The sequence below is a fragment of the Sapajus apella genome, unplaced genomic scaffold (assembly GCF_009761245.1).
Source record: "Sapajus apella isolate SASKATOON/1434 unplaced genomic scaffold, GSC_monkey_1.0 scaffold1, whole genome shotgun sequence".
Taxonomy (NCBI): Eukaryota; Metazoa; Chordata; class Mammalia; order Primates; family Cebidae; genus Sapajus; species Sapajus apella.
This window is the reverse complement of record NW_022436941.1, coordinates 18,643,052-18,663,398: the sequence shown is the minus strand read 5'-3', so window position 1 is coordinate 18,663,398 and position 20,347 is coordinate 18,643,052.

Sequence of the window (20,347 nt, the reverse complement as noted above, 5' to 3'; positions counted from 1 at the left end):
TAACTTCAAAATAACTGCACATGTAACTTGGATGTATGAGGAACAGTAAAATAAATGAGATTATTTGTCTGGAGAAGGAATCTTTGCCTAATATTTGCTTTAACAGTTCTATTTAATGATTGCCATTCTAACTGGCCTGATATAGTATCTCATTGTGGTTTTGATTTGCATTTCTCTAATAATCAGTGATGATGTTTTTCATGTTTGTTGGACACATGAATGTCTTCTTTTGAGAAGTGTCTGTTTATATCCTTTGCCCACTTTTTGATGGGGATGTTTGCTTTTTCTTGTAAATTTGTTTAAGTTCCTTGTAGATTCTGGATATTAGCCCTTTGTCAGATGAGTAAATGGCAAAAATTTACTCCCACTCTGTAGGCTGTCTTTTCACTCTGATGATCATTTCTTTTGCTGTGCAGAAGCTCTTTAGTTTAATCAGATACCATTTGTCAATTTTGGCTTTTGTTGCAATTACTTTTGGTATTTTAGTCATGAAGTCTTTGCCCATGCCTTTTTCCTGAATGGTATTTCCTAGGTTTTTGTCTAGGGTTTTTATGGTTTTGGATTTTACATTTAAGTCTTTAATCCATCCTGAATTAATTTTTGTATAAGGTGTAATGAAGGGGCCCAGTTTCAGTTTTCCACATATAGCTAGCCAGTTTTCCCAGCACCATTCATTAAATAGGGAATCTTTTCCCCATTGCTTGTTTACATCAGCTTTATTGAAGATCAGATGATTGTAGATGTGTGCTGTTATTTTTGGGGTCTCTGTTCTGTTCCATTAATCTATATGTCTGTTTTGGTAACAGTGCCATTCTGTTTTGGTTACTGTAACATTGTAGTATAGTTTGAAGTCAGGTAGTGTGATGCTTCCAGCTTTGTTCTTTTTGCTTAGGATTGTCTTGGCTATAAGGCTAAGTCAGGAAAAAACAGATGCTGGCGAGGCTGTGAAGAAATAGGAATGCTTTTACACTGTTGGTGGGAGTGTAAATTAGATCAACCATTATGAAAGACACTGTGGCGATCCTCAAGGATCTAGAACCAGAAATACCATTTGACCCAGCAACCCCATTACTGGGTATATACTCAAAGGATTATAAATCATTCTACTATGAAGACACATCCACACGTATGTTTATTGCAGCACTATTCACATTAGCAAAGACTTGGAACCAACCAACAAAAATGCCCATTAATGATAGACTGGATAAAGAAAATGTGGTACATATATACCATTGAATACTATGCAGCCATAAAAAAGAAGGAGATCATGTCATTTTCAGGGACACGGATGAAACTGAAAGCCATCATTCTCAGCAAACTAACAGGAACAGAAAACCAACCACTGCATTTTCTCACTCATAAGTGGAATTTGAACAATGAGAATACACCAACACAGGGAGGAGAATATTACACACTGGGACTAGTTGGGGAGTGGGCAGCAAGGGAAGGGAGAGCATTAGGACAAATATCTAATGTATGAGGGGCTTAAAACCTAGATGATGGTTTGATAGGTGCAGCAATCCACCATGGTACATGTGTACTTATGTAACAAACCTGCACTTTCTGCACATGTATCCCAGAACTTTAAGTAAAATTTAAAAATTTAAAAGTTGTATTTAAGTTTCTAGATGAACATGACATTTTAAGAATAAAGCAATGTCATCAAAGCAGCAAGGGATAAAATTTAAAAGTTTTATTTCAATTCAATGATTTTTAAAAAAACCCAAACATTGTATGTTCTGACTCATGTGTGGGAGATAACCTATGAGGATGCAAAGGCATAAGAATGATTCATTGGACTTTGGGGACTTGGGGGAAAGGGTGGGGGTGGTGAGGGATAAAAAACTACATATTGGGTACAGTGTACACTGCTTGGGTGATGGGTGCACCAAAATCTCAATAATCACCACTAAAGAACTTATCCATGTAATAAAACACCATCTGTTCCCCAAACACCTATTTAAATAAAAAAATTAAAACAGGACAAAAAACATATTTTAATTGCGTGCAGAATTATTGACTCTAACAATAAAGATAAACACTTGAAAGGTGATTTTTAAAAATTATTTTGGATAAATTGGACGGGACTCAAAAAATATAAAGACTAAACTACTTCTAATATTCCCTAACCTATTCAATCATTTCACATTTATTTAATTAACACATAAGACATGCCAATAGATTAAAATCCAATAGTTTGCACTCCCATTAATAAGTCTGTCACATATTCCAGTAAGCAGCAATAGCAAAATTATGACACATAGATAGATCAACAATTGTAGAGTCATTTTTCACCAAGTTTTTGAACTCAAGAAGAAAATCAGAAATACTGAGTTCTCCTAAAAATTAGTTGTCTTTTTTAGTGATACTTAATTCATGCAGGAGTTCTCAAGCTGTCTACATCATCTGCTGCACTTACTACAGGGTTGAGAATAGTATCATTGTCCAAGTGGGTAGTGACTAAAAAAGGATTTTATCAATGAACTTAATTAACTTTAAAATCTGCTCTGGATATAAGAATAAATAGAAAATTAATTTTAGCTCCTCCTTCCTATACATAAATGTATAACTTCTGGAAACTTTTTCTTTACTAGGATTACTGAAAGATCAGAGTAACTGTAGTTTATGAGCCTGAGAGAGTCGCTTAACGCAAGATCAGTCATTGTGGCCTTGGTGAAAGGGACATTTTGGTGTATAGGCTTCCAGTTATAATTGCTGACATTCCTGAAATGACCCTGGGCGAAATGCATGAGATTTAGTGTCAGAATGCTCCTGTTTCTTTCTTGTAATCTGGGAAATTTGGAGGACTTTCAGGTTATAAGTCACACATCCGTTGCCCTCTAGAGCAATCCAATCCCCTTAAGGGCATAGCATCTAGCATCTTCTTTTTTTGTAGGAAGAATCTTTGAGTTACTCTAGTTCATGGAAAAGTTTTCCTTTTCTGAATTCTTAAATTTTACATCGCATATGACAATTCAGTTGTCTTCTTGTATTATCTCATTTATTGTGATAGTGAACTTAAAATTATACTGTTACTTTTTTCTACCTTTATCATATAACTATGTGTATAAATTCTGTGCAGAAAAACATATTTTTGATATCATATTTTCATTCCTTCTGGCAGATCAACTATGACATAATAGATAATAAATATTTAACTTGATGCCGTCTCTACTTTACCAAACGGATTCCTTTCAAAAGCATAGAACTTCGAAATGGTATATAAATTAAAATTAATAAGACGCTAAGTAATAATTGATTTAAAATGTTACTTATAATACAAAACTCTATTGTCAAAAATTAGATTTACTTTCTCAACATTATAAGGCAACTAGAAAAGGCAAAACCAGTGCTACCACTGGAAACTAATTAGTTTCAAAATCTGTTTTACAATCTAGTCAATAGACAAGTGAAAAATAAGATTTTCAGAGGGTAAGCATAACATTTATCTTTTGAAACTGCCTTAAACATCGAAATGGAAAGTTAAGAATTTTGTATTATATATATGGAAGTTAAAGACAGAAACCTAGTATGAATGTTTATTCTTCCAAATAATATAGCAATGTCTATTTTGTTGTTAACTTGTTATAAACAGTAAAAACTTTTGTACACTCATTTAGAGAAACAAGCTACGAATAATATGGTAGAAAAACCTGTTAATATGTGTGCTTATTTTTTGCCATGCACTTACCTTGTGTCAAATAAAAACCTTAGCCACAGTTTTTAATACCAAGGCAAGATGTTTACATGGAGTGAGGACATCCCTGCAAAGTGTGACATGTAAGGAGGGCCCAACATTAGTGATTCATATTTTAAAAGCTTTCATTACCTGAAACTGATAGTAATAGAGGGAAATGGTTTCGATTAGATTAATATAAGGGCACAAGTTCACCACAGAGAGTGTGTCTGTAATAATCCCCTTCATCGAGATTGTGTGCTATGATTTCTATTCATTCCTATTCTCTCCCCTTGCCCCTTTCCTTTTTCCTTCTCCCCTTCCTGATTTTAATTGCTTGTCTGCAAACATTCACCAGCTATTTCAATTAAAATATCCCCTTTTCCAAAATTTATATACAAAATATTCCCACTCCAAAGGCCAAAGATAAAAAATAAGAATAGGAAAAAATGAGTATGTAATAATTATTATCATAAACAACCCTACCTAAAAAAGAAAAAACATCATACTCATCTTGGAAAAGGCAACTGTTGAAAAGAAAAACCATTCCAAGCATAGATAATAAAACCCAATAATAGAAATATATTTGTAAGTAAAAGCAATTAATATCCTTGGATAAATAGTTAACCACAAAGAGCTCCTATATAATGAAAACCAAAATTTCATATAAAAACAGATTATTCTTATAGATAATACAAACAAAATTACACATTCAGTAAGAATCAATGAATACCTAACAAGTCTTAAGTTAGCAGAAAGGATGTTAATTTTGAATATAACAATGAGGTATTTCATCCAAGAATAGAAGAAAATAAATTTGCCATGTGAGAGCATATGAAGTGGTTTCTTCTAAAAATTTTCTTCCATTTTATTTTTACTACATTTTGGAGAATATATAAAATGTGTGTTTGCTCACCCAGTTCTTAATTAACTTCAAAATACTCCATTTGTCAGAAATCACTAACTTTCCACAGGCTCAGTAAAAAGGAAATATTGGATCTTCTCAACTTTATTGCTGTAAAATTTCAAACTATAAAGCTTATACCTCATAGAGCTAACAATAGTTGCAACAAGAAGGTGATGGGGAGGAATCAAGAGTCATGAAGAAAGTAATTCCTAACAGTCAAGCTCACACTATTCACTGTGAGGGCGTTAGTGCTGATGTTGACTAAAAATGCTCAGAGCACCATCAGAACCTGTCAGGTCAGAGGGCATGGATTTCTAATTTACAGCAATACCATGTGAACATTTTATTTGAAAAGTGCATGATCCGGTCCTAAAGGAATATTTTACATATTTATTTGACTTGAACTCAATTCAACTTTTTTTCCCATTAAAAGGCCGTGATTTTAGAGCATCCTTCTGAAACAATTATCCTTTTATTATAATAAAGAACTGACCAATCTTGGAACATTTTAAATTGGAGTGTATTGAAATTGAAAATGGTGATTAAACCTAAACTATATAATTTACCCTTGCTTCAATTGACATGCCACAAAATGGACAATGCATTTAAGAAGTGCTATTCAAATCACAAATATTAAAACTGATTAAACGTTTACTACTAATGATTCATCTGGCATTTTAACTTGGAGTATCATTGTCAATAGCTTAAAGTTGATTAGAAGACCATAAGAAATCAAATTAGCCATTGGTAAACCACTAAATAAAGTAATATATAGACGATACAGTGAGACATAAGCAGTAACATTAATTTGAAGGTTAGAAGCCCAAGTGTCATTACAAAACATAGTACTTTTAATTGAAAATTTCAAATGCAACCCAAATACTTACCACTAGAATAAACATTAAACTTCCTTCAGTATTTGTGGCTCATATAGGTGAAAGTTCACTACCCTATAACTCAACATTTTTCTCTCCAAAATGAGTAAAACAATACATACCAAATAAGATTGCTATGAGAAATAAGTGACCCAGTACACATAAACCAGCTATCTTGGCACAAAGTAAATAATCAAGTAATAAATCATATCATTACCCCAATATTAAAAAACTGCCATTTACTTTGTACCCTACTGTATACTGGGTACATTCGACTACTTCCTATGTGTTATCACTCATCTTCTAACAATCCTGAAAACTTTTACTATCTTTACTGTTTAGATGAGGAAACTGAGGCACAGATAGATTCAACCTTTCTGCCTTTTTTTTCCCATTAAAAGGCCATGATTTTAGAGCATCCTCTAAAACAATTATTCTTTTATAATGATAATAATAATGACTTTGCCAGTTCATTATTATAAAATAATAATTGTAATTAATATAATAGTTTTATAGAACAACTAGAGAAATCAGAAAAACACGAATGTTTGTGTGACTCAAAAGCTGAAATAATTTCAGGAACATCACTGGTTCTCAAGCTTTAGTGTATATAAGAATCTTCTGGAAAGAAAATTGTTAAAACAGTTTCTGGTTCCCATCACCAGATATTCTGATTGAGAAGGTTGAAGCGATGGCCATGAATCTACATTTGTAACAGGCTTGTGAGTGAGGCTGATGCTCCTGATCCAAGGACGGACCACACTTCGACTGAACCATAACATACAGTCTCCCAGAAATAAGTTGATAGTGACGGCTTGCCTGTTTGAGAGAGCTCTGTGAAAAACTATAGACTGAATTATCAAAATGCCAGGTAGTGAATCTATATTCAATTCTATCATTTAAACAACAAGGTTGGCTTTAGTATTGTGTCTGGGCAAATGGCATTCAATTTACTTTTCATTAGATGGAAGTTTTGAATCTCTTCTTGTCCCCCTACACTCAAAAAAAATTTATCAAACCAATCTTGCTTTCCTAAATTCTCTAGTAAGACAAGTAGAATTTTCAGAGAAAATTCCTACAAAGGAAGATTTTATGAACTATGCATATCTTCAAAACCAAATAATTGATAAAATATGAAAATGAGCACAGTACTCAGAACAATGCTGGTATCTCCACTACTAAAGACATATAGCATACTCAGTATCCATGATGATTTCAAATGGGCTTTGACAGGGATCCTTACTGATTATCAATTCATTTCTGTGAAGTAGTTTACATAGATGAAGGTATTTATCTATCATAGTCTTAAAATATTTCAAGAAAAAGATTCAACACACTTTCTGAGTAACACATAATACCTTTTTTGGTATATTAGAATATACTCATAGATCAAAGAGTATTAGAAAGGACTGATGGATGAGAAAGTATATAAATGATTAATTAAACAAATAATTATTTCTGCAAAATCTGAGACAGCCGATCAGTCCACTTGGACCATTTCTGTGATGGGAAATTCATTGGGCTGTCTATTTTGATTTATAACAGTTCTATTTGCCAGAAAATGTTATATTCTGCTCTAGAGATCCTTCATCTGGAATTTCTGGACTGCCTTCCCCCATCCTAGCTCATCTGTGAGCCCAAAATACTAAGAAAATATTTGCATATTGTTGAAGAATACTTTTTTCAGCTCACCAACACAAAACAATTTAAGAGACATTGATTTACCTCGGGAAGACTTTCCCCTGCAAAGAACCATTCCTTCTAGTTTTACCACTGAGATTTTTATAATTAAAAATTTTATACCTCTTTAACATATCAGTCTTTCCATTGATTTGATAGCAGCAATCCTGTCCTTCCACAATTGACATAATCTCTTTTAGAGACTAAACATTTCCAGTAATCCCCACCTTTCCAAATTGCTGTGCTTTCTGGATATTTGTGAATATTCTGTCTTCTGGAATTCTAGATACACAAAACTAAATTTTACATAACTGAATTTCCATAATTTTCCTAACTGTAATTCATAACATTATGAATTACCATGTAATTTATTGTTCTGCCAGTATTTGCAAAAAAAAAAAAAAGTATATTATTCTCAGAGGTAAAATTTTATATATTCTCTAACATTAACACTTTCCCATTTGGCCTAATGCTTAATCTCATTTTGGAAAAATGTCTTTAAACAATTCCATAAATATATTTGTACCTGCTCTGTGTTAACATACTTAAATGCTTCTCATAATATAATCTAGTCACACAAAATATAATAGTATACATTACATATTAAAAATCAGAATCTTCATGATTAATCTAATTAGCCATGCTATTTTCTTCAACTGGAAAAATAAATATTTTTCTCCTAACCCAAGGGAACCTTTCAGCTAAACTTCAGCAGGAGTTTTTAAATGGTCTTTTCTTAAACTGTACATTGTGCTATGTGGCTAAGTACAGTGACATGCATGAAGATAATAAAAATGTGAATGCCCAAGAAAGAGATATACATATTGAAAGAACTGACACATATAAAAGAAAAAAGGTCTCAGAGAACCAAAAGAACAGAAAATAGCCAAGTGGGAAAAAAGTTGTGCTATTTTCAGGTACAGTGATTATGGCACATTGCTCTTTGGAGTAGTATGTGTAAGACAGAGCATTTATTATCTTTCATATTATTTAAGGGCCCTGAAAAGTCAGTCTGCCTTAAAAAAAAATTTAAAAAAAATTTGTCTTCCCAGATGCCTACATTTTTATGTTAGAGTTCTAAATATCTAGAAAAACTCACATAAAAATATATTTAGGTTAAAAGTGAATCATGACCACCAATTATTTTCTTAGCATATACTTCTAATAGCTCAATCAGCTAAGCCTCAAAGGAATAAAAAGTGTAAAGAAGAAAACAAAAGAGGTAGCACAAAAGTAAATATTAGATGGATCAAGATGAGAATTTTGCCTAGCATTTGATATCTTTAGACTTTGTAATATCTAAAATGGTATTACTAACAATTTTACTAAATTTTACTAAATATCATAAAATATTGACTGGGGACTTCCAATGTGCCAGGCATTGTTCTTAGTATCTTAAGTGCATTATCCCTTTTACTCATAGTTACCATCAGATAGGTCAGGAGTTGACAAACTAGACCTGGGGGTCCAAATCTGACCTACCGTCTGTCTTTGTAAAAAAAAAAAGTTTTATTGGAATGCAGCCATGCTCATGCATTTACATAGCATCTATGACTATGTTCACCCCAAAATGGCAGAGCTGAGCAGTTGTAGCAAACCATATAACCTGCAAAGCCTAAAATATTTGCTAATCTTACCCTTTGCAGAAAAATTTGTGAACTCCTGAGACAGATGCTATTGATTTTAAATTTTTTCAGCTGAGGAAATGGAGTTACATGGTTTACTGTAGTAGGTGATATTTACTAGTATCTTTCCATTGCAATAAAACTCTCATGGGATTAAATTATAACCATGTAATGATACCCTCTATGAAGTGTATAATTCTTCTATGACCCACATTTTGTGGCAAACAGAAAAGTTGCAATATGAATTTCAGAAAGCTTAAACTACAAAAATATATACAATTTGCATTTTTAAGTGTATTATTTGAAAATAATTAATAAGAAAAATTACCATGTCGTCTGCAAAGAGACATTTTAACTTCCTCTTTTCCTATTTGAATACCCTTTATTTCTTTTTCTTGCCTGATTGCTCTGGCTAGAACTTCCAATGCTATATTGAATAGGAGTGGTGAGAGAGGGCATCCTTGTCTAGTGCCAGATTTCAAAGGGAATGCTTCCAGTTTTTGCCCATTCAGTATGATATTGGCTGTTGGTTTGTCGTAAATAGCTTTTATTATTTTGAGATATGTTCCATCAATACCTAGTTTATTGAGGGTTTTAACATAAAGGGCTGTTGAATTTTGTCGAAGGCCTTCCCTATATCTATTGAGATAATCACATGGTTTTTGTCTTTGGTTCTGTTTATGTGGTGAGTTACATTTATAGACTTGCATATGTTGAACCAGCCTTGCATCCCCGGGATGAAGCCTACTTGATCATGGTGGATAAGCTTTTTGATGTGCTGTTGCAATCGGCTTGTCAGTATTTTATTGAAGATTTTTGCATCTATGTTTATCATGAATATTGGCCTGAAGTTTTCTTTTCTTGCTGAGTCTCTGCCGGGTTTTGGTATCAGGATGATGTTGATCTCATAAAATGATTTAGGAAGGATTCCCTCTTTTTGGATTGTTTGGAATAGTTTTGGAAGGCATGGTAACAACTCCTCTTTGTATGCCTGGTAGAATTCAGCTGTGAGCCCATCTGGACCTAGACTTTTTTGGGGTGGTAGGCTCTTAATTGCTGCCTCAGCTTCAGACCTTGTTATTGGTCTATCAGGGTTTTGACTGCTTCCTGGTTTAGGCTTGGGAGGATGCAAGTGTCCAGGAATTTATCCATTTCTTCCAGGTTTACTAGTTTATGTGCATAGAGCTGTTTGTAATAATCTCTGATAAGCAACATCAGCAAAGTCTCAAGATACAAAATCAATGTGCAGAAATCAAAAGCATTCCTATACACCAATAACAGACTTAAAGAAAGCCAAATCAAGAATGAAGTGCCATTCACAATTGCTGTAAAGAGAATAAAATACCTAGGAATACAACTAACAGGGAACGTAGAGGATCTCTTCAAGGAGAATTACAAACCACTGCTCAAAAAATAAGAGAGGACACAAACAGATGAAGAAACATTCCATGTTCATGGTTAGGAGGAATCAATATCATGAAAATGGCCACACTGCCCAAAGTAATTTACAGATTCAACGCTATCCCCATCAAGCTACCAACAACCTTCTTCACAGAACTGGAAAAAAACACCTTAAACTTCAGATGGAACCAAAAAAGAGCCCGCATAGCCAAGTCAATTCTAAGCAAAAAGAACAAAGCAGGAGGCATCACACTGCTGGACTTCAAACTATATTACAAGGCTACAGTAATCAAAACAGCATGGTACTGGTACCAAAACAGAGATACAGACCAATGCAACAGAACAGAGGCCTCAGAGGCAACACCAAACATCTACAACCATCCGATCTTTGACAAACCTGACAAAAACAAGCAATGGGGAAAGGAGTCCCTGTTTAATAAACGATGTTGGGAAAACTAGCCATCTGCAGAAAGCAGAAACTGGACCCGTTCCTGACACCTTACACTAAAATTAACTTCAGATGGATTAAAGACTTAAACATAAGACCTAAAACCATAAAAACTCTAGAAGAAAATGTAGGCAAAACCATTCAGGATATAGGCATAGGCAATGACTTCATGACCAAAACACCAAAAGCATTGGCAACAAAAGCCAAAATAGACAAATGGGACCTAATCAAACTCCACAGATTCTGCACAACAAAAGAAACAGTCATTACAGTGAATTGGCAACCAACAGAATGGGAAAAAAATTTTGCAGTCTACCCATCTGACAAAGGGCTGATATCCAGAATCTATAAAGAACTAAAACAGATTTACAAGAAAAAAAACAAACAAGCCCATTCAAAAGTGGGCAAAGGATATGAACAGACACTTTACAAAAGAAGGCATATATGAGGCCAACAAACTTATGAAAAAATGCTCATCATCACTGGTCATTAAAGAAATGCAAATCAAAACTACACTGAGATACCATCTCATGCCAGTTAGAATGGCGATCATTAAAATATCTGGAGACAACAGATGCTGGAGAGGATGTGGAGAAATAGGAACACTTTTACACTGTTGGTGGGAGTGTAAGTTAGTTCAACCATTGTGGAAGACAGTGTGTCACTTCCTCAAGGACCTAGAAATAGAAATTCCATTTGACCCAGCAATCCCATTACTGGGTATATATCCAAAGGATTATAAATCGTTCTACTATAAGGACACACGCATACGAATGTTCATTGCAGCACTGTTTACAATAGCAAAGACCTGGAACCAACCCAAATGCCCATCGATGATAGACTGGACAGGGAAAATGTGGCACATATACACCATGGAATATTATACAGTCATCAAAACGATGAGTTCATGTTCTTTGTAGGGACATGGATGAACCCGGAAACCATCATTCTCAGCAAACTGACACAAGAGCAGAAAATCAAGCACCTCATGTTCTCCCTCATAGGTGGGTGTTGAACAATGAGAACACATGGACACAGGGAGGGGAGCATCACACACTGGGTTCCGTGGGGGGGAAATAGGGGATGGACAGTGGGGGGTGGGGGGTTGGGGAGAGATAGCATGGGGAGAAATGGCAGATATAGGTGATGGGAAGGAAAGCAGCAAATCACACTGCCATGTGTGTACCTATGCAACAATCTTGCATGTTCTTCACATGTACCCCAAAACCTAAAATGCAATAAAATAAATAAATGAGGAAAAAAAATAAAATAAAGAAAAAAGGAAAATAAGGTATTTTTACATTGATTATATATAGAAAACAAAAGTGATAAAAAATATTTAAATAGTTCTAAAAGAGACATTGAGTGATTAAAAATATTTTGTTTATAAAATAAGTGATTCTATTTGTGGCAATTGTGAATGGATTGACTTCCTGATTTGGCTCTCAGCTTGGCTGTTGTTGGTGTATAATAATCCTAGTGATTTTTGTACATGATTTTGTATCCTGAAACTTTGCCAAAGTTGTTTATCAACTGAAGGAGCTTTTAGACTGAGAAAATGAAGTTTTCTAGATATAGAATCATATCATCTACAACAGGGATAGTTTGACTTTTCTTCCTGTTTGAACACCCTTTATTTCTTTCTCTTACCTGATTGCTCTGTCTAGAACTTCTAATACTACGTTGAATAGGAGTGGTGAGAAAGGGCATCATTGTCTTGTGCATTCAAGGGGAGTGCTTCCAGCTTTTGCCTATTCTGTATGATGTTGGCTTTCAGTCTGTCATATATGATTCTTATTAGTAAAGCAAATATAATGTGAAATTACATTTTCAAATGTGATTTTTGAGAAACTATCATAAAATCAGTCCTAACTTAAACTTGTCTAAACAGTAACAGTAATACCTTATTGAAGTTCAATAAATAGACCTGTATGCAGACCCAGATAAACAAATCAAATAATAATCCCAAAATGGCAAAACATAGACTATTATGAAATTTTAATTCAATAACTCAAAGTTCATTATGTCTAATAGGTAAAAAGTACTTAATTATGTAGAGTCAATGATAAATTTACTTATATGATACAATCATAAAATCATTTAAGTGAATTTTAATAAAACAATTTTATTATTGAAAGAGAAGCTTATGAAATAAGTATATTGTATAATAAATAATTAGATAAAGATATATGAAGAACAAATCTTCTAATGTAAATTTAAAAGTCCATTCCTTTGCTACTACATTCTTTTGAAGTTTAATAATTTTAAGGAAACACAAATAGTTGTAAAGGAATAGGACAGGCAATCAAAAACATTAGAATCATGGATTCTTCAGGTAGAATCATGGAAAATTCAAAAGACAGAAGGACTGAGCAACTTAGCTTAAAATAGAGAGTCTAAGGAGAACTATTTAGGCAATAGCATCAACTACACAAAAATGAACCAGAAGGTCTAAAGTAAAATGTCATAAATAAAAAGCAAAGATACATTATTTATTATGCAGATTGTTGGGATACCATCAGAAGAAAATACTGAATCCAGTAAATTTAATGTAATTTGAAAAGGAAAAGTGGAATTATTTTTCTGGAAATATGGCTGAACAGAAGCTAAAAGACACCTTCCCAGCTTCAAAAAAAATGAAGTCTGAAAAAGGACATATTATTAGAGTACTGTTGATCTCATAAGAGTAAAGATTTACAAAAATCTTAAGGGTTTCAATATTTCAAGAAAAAAAATGACACCCCAAACTGAGTTGTTAGTTGGTAGTAAATGTAACTCCTAGGTAAAAAGGCCAGCTGGGCACGGTGGCTCACGCTTGTAATCCCAGTATTTTGGGAGACCAAGGTGGGTGGATAACCTGAGGTCAGGAGTTCAAGACTAGCCTGGCCAAAATGGTGAAACCTCATCTCTAGTAAAAATACTAAAATTAGTCAAGCATGGTGGTGCACACCTGTAGTCCCAGCTACTCAGGAGACTGAGGCAGGAGAATTGCTTGAATTCTCCACCAGGAAGTGGAAGTTGCCCTGAAACCAGGGTGACAAAGTAAGACTCCATCTCAAAAAAAAAAAAAAAGAAAAAAAAAAAGGAAAAGGAAAGGGAAAGAAAGAAAAGAGAAAGGAAAGGAATGGAAAGGAAGAAGGAAGGAAAAGGAAAAGAAAAGAAAATGACCTTAGTAATAATGACTAATTTAGTAACATAAAAACTGAATGGAAACCTTAATCTAAGTTGTACTCTTAATTGTATTTGACTATAATACAGCATTTTTACTATATAAACACAAGATAAACAAGAACTGCAAGCAAACCTTGCAATCTAGTTTCTAGATTTCTTTTTCACAGTAATATGAAATAGATGATTTGAAATAAGTATAAATACTGAAACTGAGAAGATAAGAAAATTTATTGTGAACAATTAAATTCAGGTTTCTCACTGCTGGAGAAGGGAGTTACACTATGGAAAGGGAGAAGACCTGAATTAAATTTGTGGTATTGAATTAGAAATATAAATATAAGCTAAGTTTTTTAATGCACACAAATAGAAAGAGATACGTGTATATGCGTGTGTGTGTGTGTTGCTACTAAAGTGAGCAAGAGTAAAATAGCCTAGTAAGTTATCAAATTCTATTTTAAAAGCTGCCCTGAATTCAAAAGTATGATAAATTGTTTTCAGAAATTGACCAGTTATCTTTGCGTATAATCAAAAAGCATAGAGGCAAGTTTTACCTGGAAAAGTAATTAGAAGTTATATTTCGAATTTAGAGTCCACATATTATACCACTTGTTAAACGATAACGAAGAGTTCTAAGCATAGAGGCCATTCATTAGACAAATAAATGGCAAGTATTTCTGAGAACCCATGGTGTGGCAAACATTTTCCGACAGGCTGAGGCATCCTTCCTTTAGGAGATCTCAGTTTCATGGGGAAGGCAGGTAAGCAAATATAGACTATTTCTTCTATAATGGTAAGAACCAACACAGATGTAATCTCATAGCAATAAGAGAGAAAGACCTTAATTAACATTTGGAAATAAATGACCACCCAAATGATAACAAGCAAAAGCTACTTACTCAGAGCTTGCTATAGCAAGGGAATAAACCACCATGATTTGTGTTCCATAGAGTCTCAAAGGCAGAGATTCAGAGTGAAAAAGCCTTACAGTTAAAAAAAGAGAAGGCTGCAAGTATACCTTGATGGGAGGCTGTTAGCATGGGGGAGCCGTAGACAGCTAACTAGAAGTGGAGTGCCCTATGTATTTGGTAAGGAAGAATGTTTGACATTCTCCATTTGATCCTAAGTTGAAAATGGGAACAAAAGTTAGGAAAGCTGTCAGTTATTAATCAAGCCCTGGTCATTTTAGACTGAATGCTACAGGGGTTGTTTGTCTTCTTGGGCTGGCTACAGCAGACTGTGAGTCACAGCTCTATTTTCATATAGAATCTGGCCATCATTCATTTGTATAATCAGCCTCTCAAATGTATGTTGATGTTTGTGAAAATTTAATTTAAAAGTGAGCTTCAAGCTATAGCTAATCTTTTCTTTTGCTCTACTGTTTCTCTCTTTTGTAAAATGAATCTTACTTTTTTTTTAAGTTTCCTATAAAAAGAATCATTTGCTAATGAAAGCTGGTTTGATTTTAGTATTATTTATGGAAAAGAAGTTGATTAGACAATTCAGAAACTTATGATTGAAAAACTAAACAAACAAACATGACAGTCTATTATGGCTTTACTGGCATAGTAAATGATTATCTTTTTGTGAAGATAAAAGATAGTGAAGATGCTAAAAAAAAATTAGTGTTTTCAGCTAACCTAGGAGGTACTATAACCACTTATCAAATAATTACATTCTCTATAATAATTCTTCTTGTTCCTGCAATTTCCCCCCTTAGTTTTCAATATGAAACACATCTTTTCTGGATGTACAATTCTACTATGCTTTTTGTTTTTATCTTTATTTATCTTCATTCTCAGCAAAACAATAATGGTTTTTTAAAAGGAGCAAAAAGAAGCAGAACAAAAACTTATTCAACCATCTGAAAACTACTTGGGTCCACATGGTGAACTTGTAGCAGGGGAGGAGTGCGAGGAGAGATAGTTGTATATACCATATACCCTGTTACTTGCCTCAAGGTTATTATAATAGATATTTTGTTTTTGTCATTGAAGACATGTTGCTCAAGGCTGATTTATAAATGATAAAAGGAATGTTCAAAATGCACTCATAATATGGCTTTATACATATAACTCCCTTAAAAAATTTATTTGCTTTCTACTACTCACAATTTAAAAATGTAAAACACAATTTAATATAAATGTAATCGCTCATATTCGATATAGCCTCCCAATATTATATGAATTATGCCACTTTTGCTATCTTGTCTCAAATAGACTATAGGAAATAGGTGATTTGTTACAGTTCAAGAACTTAAATAAAAGCAAATTATAGTATATGATTCAAAGTTATACACTTCTCAAATTGTTATAAATCCGGAAGAAAATGATTAGTTCTGGTAGTGAGTTGAGGGGTATCTCAGCTTTTGGTAGCAAACTCTGATACATGCTGATAAAATGTTCTGACTCTAGATCAAAGTACTTTCTCCTCAAAGTCTACCATGTACCACCATATATGATAAAGTAGATGACTCTTTGGAATCACCCTAAGATGGCTACAGCAATGGGTATTAACACTGAATATGTGATAACTACAAACCTTTCTATGTCTCTAATTATGTCATTTGTTCATGAGTCTCTATAGCAAGGATTGTTAACTTCAAATTCAGATATTCTTCAAAGAGTTCATAAACTCTAGAGCTTTATTAAAGGACATTTCATTCTATAAAGACGATGTTGTCAACAGATTAAAAAAGGAGTCAGAAAGATGCAAAATTCATTAGGATACTGAGAGTCTAAGTCATAAGGAAGCTTATCACATAAACATAAGCCCATGGTATTCATAGTAGGTAAACAACCTTTAGAAAAATATCCTTAGTAATCTTTGAAGGGTAGTTGCTAAACAGTTTGCTCATACATCTGATGGTGATTTTTTTTCTGCTTCTCCAATCCCTGTACAATATTTTAAGAACTTATTTTCACACATTGGTTACTTTAAATAATACTTTATTACTATATTAATTGCTAATATCACCAAAATATTTTGTCTTTAAAATTAACATATTTTTACATTTATCTTATGGCTTTCTTTGATTTTCCAAATTTGAATAAGGTCATTTGAGTAAGGCTATTTATTAATCCTTTGATTCGCTCTTTCTTAACACCCCTGCATAAAAATTAGTTTCCTTGTTCCAAAAAACATAATCCTTTCTAAGCAGGAAATAATTAATTTAGGGCACTAAGTAGCTAAAATAATTTTTATCTCAGCCAATGACACTATTTTGGGTGCTAGAGAGCCAGGAAAATTGCAATTAGAATAGAACTTTGGTACTATTCCAGTGAAAACTCAATGGTGGCTGGGCATGCCACCTATTACACTGTAGATCAAACATTTGAAAGCTCCTAGGAGCCTGTGCCAGATATGTGCCATTGGCTCTTCCAGATCTACTCTTTGCCATTTTCTACTCTGCTTTAAGGGGCAGATCACCTAGACTGTTAACAGGCTATTGACCCCTGTGGCTTCTCTTTAGTTAGACCAGCAGAAATACTGGGAGAAAATTGGAGAATAGAAGCATGATGGCATTTATTCATTTAGGTCTCTCCCTGTTCCATTCGATTTCTTGAAGCTGGCTGGCTCTTCAAGGAAATGTGTCTTGACAACTCTCTTTCCTTCTCAATTTTATTAAATTTATCTATTTCTTATTCCCTTAGGATAAGGTTAAGGGACATCTTTGTATGCTACAAGGCCAGTTATTGCTATATGCATTTAGATCCTCTATGCACCTCCCACATGCTTACAATTAGTCCCTTTTCAGATATACAATGTGTCCTTTCTTTTCTGTTGAGACCCAGACTGATTAAAACCATGTTATCACAGAAAAATCAACAGCCTTTCCACTCAGCTAAACATAATATAACTCACTGCCATTTTCCAAATTCCAATAATAAATCTGCCTGGTAGACCTCAGGTAACATGGAGATCATAAGTTATAATAATTTTGGTAAAATTAATTTTAGCTGCTCAGCCTCAATAAATCAGGAAAGTACACCAGAAGGAGAGAAGAATGGATACTGCTTGAGCCAACATACCATTATCTACCACAAACATTATTGTTTACAGGTAAATATTTATGAAAAGCTGATCTGTTGTAAAATGAGAAATGGTTTTTCTACAATTTTTTTTAAAAGAGATAGGGTCTTGCTATGTTGCTCAGGCTGGTCTCAAACTCTGGCCTCAAGTCATCCTTCCAGTTCAGCCTCCCTTATAGCTGGGATTACAGATACAAGTCATAATGCCCAGTTGTTTTTCACAATATTTGTCATTTTGATGCTTTGCCTGTGTTGTTCCATGCAGGTATTTATAATACCAATCAGAGAGAGCAACTGAATAATAACCAAGATGATGCATACATTGACTATCGATAATAGTCACACAGTAAACTTAAAGGTTCATGTAAATTTTGCTTATTATTCTTGTATTCACATATTTATTTCCTAAAGCTTCCTCTTCTGCACAGGAAGAAAACAGAGTAAAGAGACAACCCACAGAATGGGAGAAAATACTTACAAACTACCCATATATCAAGGGATTAATAACAAGAATATATAAAGAGCTCAATTTACAAGGAAAAAAATAATCCAATTTTAAAATGGGCATAAGATCTGAACAGACATTTCTCAAAATAAGACATCCAAATGGCCTACAGGTAGATGGAAAAAAAAAAAAAGACCAACATCACTAATCACCAGAGAAATGCAAATCAAAAGTACAATGAGATATCATCTAACCCCAGTTAAAATATCATTTATCTAAAAGACAGGCAATAATAGATAGTGGTAAGGATGTGGGGAAAAGCAAATCCTCATACAATTTTGGTGAGATTGTAAATTAGTATAGCTACACTGGACAACAGTATGGATAATAATGGATACTGATAATAGATACTGGTAAGGATGTGGGGAAATAATAAATACTGGTAATAGATATTGTGGGATAATAGATACTGGTAATGGATACTGGTAAGGATGTGGGGAAATAATAGATGCTGGTAATAGATATTGTGACATAATAGTGGGGTAAGGATGTGGGATAATAATAGATACTGGTAATAGACATTGGTAAGGATACCAATAATAGATACTGGTAAGGATACCAATAATAGATACTGGTAAGGATGTGAGGAAAAGGAGACCCTCACATGATTTTGGTGAGAATGCAAATTAGCACAGCTACAATGGAGAACAGTATGGAGCTTCCTCCAAAAACTAAAAATAGAACTTCAATATGATCCAGTAATTCCAATACTGGGTATATATCCAAAACAAAGGAAATCAGTATATTGACTAGATATTTGCATTCCCATGTTTATTGCAGCACAGTTTGCAGTAGCCAAGATATAGAATCAGCCTAAGTGTTTCTTAACAGATGAATGGATAAAGAATATGTGGTGCATATGCACAGTGGAATATTACTGAGCTATAAAAAAGAATTAAATCCTGTCACTTGCAACAACATGTACAGAACTGGAGGACATTGTGTTAAGTGAAATCAGCCAGGCACAGAAAGACAAATATCTCAAGTTTTTACTCATATGTGGAGCCAAAAAAAAAAAAATTGAATTCATGGAGATAGAGAGTAGAATGATGTTTACCACAGGTTAGAAAGAATATTGGAGGAGGGGGTTGGCAAAGAAGGGTTGGTTAATGGGTAAAAAACACAATTAGGCCGAACACTATTGTGCTAATATTCAGTAGCACAATAGGGTGACTACAATTAACAATAATTTTATTGTATATTTCAGAATAACTAAAACAGTAAGATTGGCATGTCCCTAATACAAAGTATTAAATGTTTGGGGTGTTGAATTTCTCAGTTACCCTGATTTGATCATTCTGCATTTTAAGGTTGTATCAAAATATCACATGTACCCCATAATAATTAAAAATAATTTTTTTTTGAGACAGAGTTTCCCTCTTTTTGCCCAGGCTGAAGTGCAATGGCACGATCTTGGCTCACTGCAACCTCCGCCTCCTGTGTTCAAGTGATTCTACCTCAGCCTCCTGAGTAGCTGGGATTACAGACACTCACCATGATGCCCAGATAATTGTTGTATTTTTAGTAGCGATGGGTTTTCACCATGATGGCCAGACTGGTCTCAAACTCCTGACCTTAGGTGATCCACCCACCTCAGCCTCCCAAACTACTGGGATGACAGGTGTGAGCCTCTGTGACAAGCCAAAAATAAACTTTTAAGTATTCAAAAGGACACATATTCACCATATCTATAATAAATAGACTTGCAGTTCCTTCTATCAAATACATCTTCAAAAATGTAGACGTTTAAAAAAGTTCCACTTTTCTTGTGAAATTCCACAGGTTCCAAAAATATTAGACTGTGGACATTGGACTGTGATAATAGAGAATAGCTCCAGAATATGGTATATTGTTAAATGACCACAGTTCTCCTTTTCTTCAATGAAGGGGCAGAGTCTACTTCCCCAAACCGTGAATACGGATGAGCTATGTGAATTGCTTTGGTCAACAGGGTATTAGCAAGTTGTGGTATAAGCAGAAACTGGAAAAGCGTTCGCATAGAAGGACTTGCCCACTTTTTACCCTTGGGAT